This window comes from Manis pentadactyla, chromosome 2, assembly GCF_030020395.1.
Source record: "Manis pentadactyla isolate mManPen7 chromosome 2, mManPen7.hap1, whole genome shotgun sequence".
Classification (NCBI taxonomy): Eukaryota; Metazoa; Chordata; class Mammalia; order Pholidota; family Manidae; genus Manis; species Manis pentadactyla.
This window is the reverse complement of record NC_080020.1, coordinates 173,293,129-173,301,140: the sequence shown is the minus strand read 5'-3', so window position 1 is coordinate 173,301,140 and position 8,012 is coordinate 173,293,129.

Here is an 8,012-nt window from a genome sequence, read left to right as displayed (position 1 = left end):
TGGGGTGAAAGGGTTTATTACCGGGCTTGTTCTCCCGCGTGGTAGGTTGAGCACTAATGTCTCTGCCTCCGCCCAGAGCACTGGGCCAAGCTCTCTATATAGCACAGTAATAGCTTATTACCTAAAGGTGTGGAAGCGGTAGCCTAGCAACAGACCAGTTACATCATCAGGTGGTTTAAGTTCAGTGAGGATCCTGGCCATAGAAACCCCAACTTCCCCACAATATCCTCACTTCCAAGCACAGTGCTATTTACCCAATCCTGAGTATCTCTGATAGGTGATACAGTGGGGTCACTTTTACTCCGCTTCTTAGTCTTTTTTGTAGTTTCCAATGGGTATGTATGTGTGCATGTGTGTTTTAAACCAACATGAGTTGCTTTTACAGTAAGAAAAAAGGCACAGTAATCTCTGCCTGGGTGTTCCAGAAACTGGGCTGTCCAGCCTTAGTGCTCTCTACCTCAGTGGTACTGAGAGAGAAGACACATTAGCCAAGAACTAGTAAGCTCTGAGACGAGGGCATTCAGAGCCCAGAGAATGGACTGGCATGGCCAAGCCAGCCTAGGGTGGATGTGGGGTCACAGTCCACGTGTCAATATGATCTCCCCAGGGAGGGGTCCGAGGGCATGGTAGACATGCAGGGGCTGGGGAGAGCAGGTTTTATCAGTTGGCACAGAAATATTTCACTATTTTTATAATCACAATAGCTCTCCTGGTGCTTGTAGACTAATTATGCACTCAGGTTACAAGGGGAGTTTCAGGGGCCAGCATAAACATGACTGGTGCTCTGAGATGATAAAGGTTCTCAGATTCTTCGGGTTAGTCAGATATCATGACCAGTGGTGGAATGGGATGGAGTTCATAAGTTCTGTGCTTCCTTCCAGGCATGGCCCACTGTTGTAGCCTAACTGCCAACTCTGTGGGCTTCCCCACGCTGGCCTCCCATGCCCAGCTGTTCCTTCTCACCCATTTGTAGTTTCAAGTGATTTTGCCTGTGTGTGGTCCAGATTCCTCCTTATGTGTCTGTGAAACATTCAGGCCCACATGAAGTGAAGGGCCAGAGGCAAAGCTTTCATGTCAGGCCCATCTGCAGGTGGAGTGACTTCAGGCAAGAGGCCAAGGCTCTGTGAGTCTCAGTGCTTTCATCTCAAATGGGGAACATAATACCTACCTTACCAGGTTGTTGGGATTAAAGAAGATGGTATTGAACCCAGTGCCTGGCACAGTATAAATGCTCAATAAATGGTAGCTTATATATACTGGTAGCATGGGCTTTGGAGCCAGCCTGCCCGGGTTTATTCCCCATGCCTCCACATACTAGCTCTCTGACTTTGGACACATTCTTTAAGCCTCACTTCTACCACTGTAAGATGGAGATAATCATTGCATTTACTTCATGGGGGGTAATTGTAAGAATTAGGTAGGATAATCTACACAAAGTGCTTAAAACAGTGCCTAACATATTGTAAGTGTTCAGTAAAGATGAGCTATTATTAGAATGATTATTAATAGCTGTTTAGTTGTTCATATGCTTTGTGCTCACATGAATGAGGTGAGTCATAAGAACTGTCTTGGTTAAATAAGCCCACATCATACAGGGGGAGACAGACAGGTACACAAATAATATCACCGTTTTGAGGGCTGAAATAGGAGTATTCCTGTATACTATGATAGCCCAGAGAGAAGGCAATTCATTCTGCCTGTGTAGTGTTGCTGCAAAAATGTGATGGTGACTGTGTGTGGTCCCAATTCTTCCTTTCATGTCAGTGAAACATTTGGGGGCACTTAGAGTGGAGACCTATAGACAAAGCTTTTAGTCAGGCAGTCTGCAGCCTTGAGGGATGAGTAGCAATGGTTTTGGAGGGCAGAGAGGAGGGTGATCAAACATCAGGTAGACGTGTAGGGTGTGCTCAGTGGAAGGTAGAGCAAAGAAAGTAGGCAGAAAGGCTAGCTGGGGCCTGAGTGTTGAAGGGCTTGAGCACCTTCACCCTACAGAGTTTGGAGTAAACACTGCAGCACAAAGTATTTTTATCAAACAAATTATATTTCAATGTCATGCTATCAGTTGAACAGAAATACTGTCAGTTGATAGAAGCAAAACCTTTCATTAAGCTTATTAAAATATTTTAATTATCTTCTCATGGTTTCATGGTTTCACTCTTGAGGGTTCATATTTTAGGGAAAGAGAATTTCCAAAACGTTCAGAGTGTTGAGAAGGTTAGGTATCCAGAAATCTGGGCCATCCTGTAAAATGTGACTATATTTGGAAATAGAGCCATTAAAAAGGTATAAAGTTACAATGAGGTGGTTAGATACCAATCTGACTGGTATCCTTATGAGAGGAGATTAAGACACAGAGAAGGAACCAGGGGCGGGCTGCCACAGAGGACAGCAGGAGGGCAGCCACGTGCAAGTCTAGGAGAGAGGCCTTAAGGGAAACCTGCTGACACCTTGATCTTGGGCATCCAGCCTTCAGAACTGGGAGAATATTAATTTCTGTTGTTTAAGTAAGCCACCCAGTCTGGTATTTTGTTATGGCAGCCCTAACTAATATTTATATTATATTGTGCTATGCCCTATGATACACACACACATACACACACACACATACACACATATATATGTATATGCATACACACACATATACATATATGTATGGCTTTTTTTGGAGCCATTTGCAAGTAAATTACAGATATGATGTCCCTTTATCTCTGAAAACAAGTACATTTAACTACAATATAATTAGCTAAACCCATAAATTAATGTTGATACCATGCTGTTAGCTGATCTACAGACTTTATTAATATTTTACCAAATATCTTATGTCTGTTACAGCAAAATATAGAGAATGAGAGAGAAAAGAAGAATGAAAGAGAAAGAAAAAAATTATTTTGGTTTGGAATCACAGGTTACATTCATTGACTGGTGATCCAGTTTCTGTTTTGTTTATATGTTCTAAGTTAAAATATAATGATATACAATATTATATTGGTTTCAGGTTTACAACATAGCGATTCAACAATCTATATACACTACTAAATGCTCACCACCATAAATGTAGTTACTGTCAATATACAAAAATATTACAATATTATTGACTATATTCCTTATGCTGCACTTTCATCCCTGTGACCAATTTATTTTATAATTTGAATTTTGTACCTTTTTATCCCTTTCCCCCTTCTCACCCATTCCCTCCACCCAACTCTCCTATGGCAACCATCAGTTTGTTCTCTGTGTTTAGAATCTATTTCTGTTTGGTTTCTTTGTTTTGTTTTTAGATTCCACATATAAATGAAATCACATGATATTTGTCTTTCTCTGACTTATGTCACTTAGCATAATACCCTCTAGGTACACTCATGTTGCAAATGGCAAGATTTCATTCTCTTTTATGGCTTAATAACATTCCACTGTACATATGTACCACATCTTCTTTATCCATTCATCTATTAATAGACACATTGCTTTCAAATCTTGGCTATTTAAAATAATGCTGCAGTGAACATAGGGGTGCACATAGCTTTTTGAATTAGTGCTTTTGTTTTCTTTGGGTAAATTCCCAGAAGTGGAATTACTGGGTCATATGGCATTTCTATTCATAGTTTTTTGAGGAGCCTCTACACTGCTTTCCATAGTGGATGCACCAATTTACACTCTCACCAGCAGCGCACAAGGGTTCCCATTTCTCCACATCCTCACCAACGCTGGTTATTTGTTGTCTTTTTGATACTAGCCATTCTGAATGGTGTGAAGTGATATCTCATTGTGGTTTTGATTTGCATTTCACTGATGATTAGTGATGTTGAGCATCTTGTCATGTATCTATTGGCCATCTGTATGTCTTTCGAAAAATATCTATTCAGATCCTCTGCTCATTTTTAAATTGGATTATTATTAGTATTTTTTGGTTGAGTTGTATGAGTTCTGTATACATGGATATTGAGTTGTATGAGTTCTCTTTACATGGCTCCTTTGGATATTAGCCCATTTGCAAATGTGCTAATATCATCTCCCTCAGTAGGTTGCCTTTTCATTTTGTTGATGGTTGCAGAAGCCTTTTAGTTTGATGTAGTCCCAGCTTGCTTATTTTTGCTTTTGTTCCCTTGCCTGGAGAGAAATATCTAGAAATAATTTCTAATGTTGATGTTCAAGAGTTCACTGCCTATGTTTTCTTCTAGGAGTCTATAGTTGCAGGTCTTGTATTTAGGTCTTTAATCCATTTTTAATTTATTTTTGTGTATGGTGTAAAACAGTGATCCAGTTTCATTTTTTTACATGTAGCTGTCCAGTTTTCCAAACACCATTTATTGAAGAGACTGTCTTTTCCCCATTGTACATTTTTAGCTCTTTTGTCATATATTAATTGACCGTATAAGCATGAGTGTATTTCTAGGCTCTCTTTTCGGCTTTTTGTGTGTATGTGTCATGCTGTTTCGATTGTTTCAGGTGAGGTCACTCTCCTTGAGGAGGAAGAACTGGGTCTTATACAGATTACTTTACTAGTGGTCGGGAGATTTCACTGATTGGCTTAAAATCCCACTCCTAGGAAAAGCTGAAATGCAATCAGGTTAGGCATTAAGCCCCATTTGGGGATGTTGCCTCCCAGAAGTGACCCCATGTTGGGCCTGTATTTTTTTTTTTTTTTTTCTTTTTTCTTTTGGTATCATTAATCTACAATTACATGAGGAACATTATGTTTACGCTCCCCCCTTCACCAAGTCCCCCCCAACAAACCCCATTACAGTCACTGTCCATCAGCATAGTAAGATGCTGTAGAGTCACTAATTGTCTTCTCTGTGCTGCACAGCCCTCCCTGTGCCTCACCCCCACATTATACATGCTAATCGTAATGCCACCTTTCTTCCCCCCCTTATCCCTCCCTTCCCACCCATCATCCCCAGTCCCTATCCCTTTGGTAACTGTTAGTCCATTCTTGGGTTCTGTGATTCTGCTGCTGTTTTGTTCCTTCAGTTTTTTCTTTGTTCTTATACTCCACATATGAGTGAACTCATTTGGTATTTGTCTTTCTCCACCTGGCTTATTTCACTGAGCATAATACCCTCTAGCTCCATCCATGTTGTTGCAAATGGTAGGATTTGTTTTCTTCTTATGGCTGAGTAATATTCCATTGTGTATATGTACCACTTCTTCTTTATCCATTCATCTACTGATGGACACTTAGGTTGCTTCCATTTCTTGGCGTTTGTAAATAGTGCTGTGATAAACATAGCGGTGCATCTGTCTTTTTCAAACTGGGCTGCTGCATTCTTAGGGTAAATTCCTAGGAGTGGGATTCTTGGGTCAAATGGTATTTCTATTTTGAGCTTTTTGAGGAACCTCCATATTGCTTTCCACAATGGTTGAACTAATTTACATTCCCACAAGCAGTGTAGGAGGGTTCCCCTTTCTCCACAACCTCACCAACATTTCTTGTTGTTTGTCTTTTGGATGGTGGCGACCCTTACTGGTGTGAGGTGATATCTGATTGTAGTTTTAATTTGCATTTCTCTGATGATTAGCGATGTGGAGCATCTTTTCATGTGTGTGTTGGCCATCTGAATTTCTTCTTTGGAGAACTGTCTGTTCAGCTCCTCTGCCCACTTTTTAATTGGATTATTTGCTTTTTGTCTGTTGAGGTGGGTGAGCTCTTTATATATTTTGGATGTCAAGCCTTTATTGGATCTGTCATTTATGAATATATTCTCCCATACTGTAGGATACCTTTTCATTCTATTGATGGTATCCTTTGCTGTACAAAAGTTTTTCAGCTTGATATAGTCCCACTTGTTCATTTTTGCCTTTGTTTCCCTTGCCTGGGGAGATATGTTCATGAAGAAGTTGCTCATGTTTATGTCCAAGAGATTTTTGCCTATGTTTTTTTCTAAGAGTTTTATGTTTTCATGACTTACATTCAGGTCTTTAATCCATTTTGAATTTACTTTTGTGTATGGGGTTAGGCAACAATCCAGTTTCATTCTTTTACATGTAGCTGTCCAGTTTTGCCAACACCAGCTGTTGAAGAGGCTGTCATTTCCCCATTGTATGTCCATGGCTCCTTTATCATATATTAATCGACCATATATGTTTGGGTTAATGTCTGGAGTCTCGATTCTGTTCCACTGGTCTGTGGGTCTGTTCTTGTGCCAGTACCAAATTGTCTTGATTACTTTGGCTTTGTAGTAGAGCTTGAAGTTGGGAAGCGAGATCCCCCCCACTTTATTCTTCCTTCTCAGGATTACTTTGGCTATTCAGGGTCTTTGGTGGTTCCATATGAATTTTTGAACTATTTGTTCCAGTTCATTGAAGAATGCTGTTGGTAATTTGATAGGGATTGCATTGAATCTGTAGATTGCTTTGGGCAGGATGGCCATTTTTACAATATTAATTCTTCCTAGCCAAGAGCATGGGATGAGTTTCCATTTGTTAATGTCTTCTTTAATTTTTCTTAAGAGTGTCTTGTAGTTTTCAGGGTATAGGTCTTTCACTTCCTTGGTTAGGTTTATTTCTAGGTATTTTATTCTTTTTGATGCAATTGTGAATGGAATTGTTTTCCCAATTTCTCTTTCTATTAGTTCATTGTTACTGTATAGGAAAACCACAGATTTCTGTGTGTTAATTTTGTATCCTGCAACTGCTGAATTCCGATATTAGTTCTAGTGGTTTTGGAGTGGAATCTTTAGGGTTTTTTTATGTACAATATCATGTCATCTGCAAATTGTGACAGTTTGACTTCTTCTTTACAAATCTGGATTCCTTGTATTTCTCTGTTTTGTCTGATTGCCGTGGCTAGGACCTCCAGTACCACATTGAATAAAAGTGGGGAGAGTGGGCATCCCTGTCTTGTTCCCAATTTTAGAGGAAAAGCTTTCAGCTTCTCGCTGTTCAGTATGATGTTGGCTGTGGGTTTGTCATATATGGACTTTATTATGTTGAGGTACTTGCCCTCTATACCCATTTTGCTGAGAGTTTTTATCATGAATGAATGTTGAATTTTGTCGAATGCTTTTTTAGCGTCTATGGAGATGATCATGTGATTTTTGTCCTTCTTTTTGTTTATGTGGTGGATGATGTTGATGGATTTTTGAATGCTGTATGTTCCTTGCATCCCTGAGGTGAATCTCACTTGGTCATGGTGTATGATCCTCTTGATGTATTTTTGAATTTGGTTTGCTAATATTTTGTTGAGTATTTTTGCATCTATGTTCATCAGGGATATTGGTCTGTAGTTTTCTTTTTTGGTGGGGTCTTTGCCTGGTTTTGGTGTTAGGGTGATGTGATGCTGGCTTCACAGAATGAGTTTGGGAGTATTCCCTCCTCTTCTATTTTTTGGAAAACTTTAAGGAGAACAGGTATTATATCTTCTCTGTGTGTCTGATAAAATTCCGAGGTAAAACCATCTGGCCTGGGGTTTTTTTCTTGGGTAGTTTTTTGATTACCACTTCAATTTCTTTGCTGGTAATTGGTTTGTTTAGATTTTGTGTTTCTTCCTTGGTCAGTCTTGGAAAGTTTTATTTTTCTAAGAAGTTGTCCATTTCTTCTAGGTTTTCCAGCTTCTTAGCATATAGGTTTTCATAGTATTTTTCTTTTTGACAAATTTAATTGTCATGTCTAGACTCTTTTAATCTAGAACCATTTCTCATTCTTTGTCTTTCATCACTTTGATAGTTTTGAAGAATACAAGCTGCTTTTTTTGGTAGAATGTCTCCCAGTTTGGACCTGTCTGATATGTCCTTGTCATTGGATTAAGATCTACTAGGATAGTCCACATTTTCAAGAATAGGACTTTTCCTGGACTGTTTTAACATTCCAAGTCTGTGAATTCTCCTCCCAAAGTGTAAATGAGAAATCTGTAACATCTTATAGGTAACTCATTGGTTTAGGAAAATAATTCAATTTTCAGACTTGATAAGTATTATGAAGTGATGTGTCCTCAATGCAACGCATCTGGGAGCACATAATGTGTATTTGTCATATTATTGGTGGTGTTAACTTTGACCTGTTGGTTAAGGCTG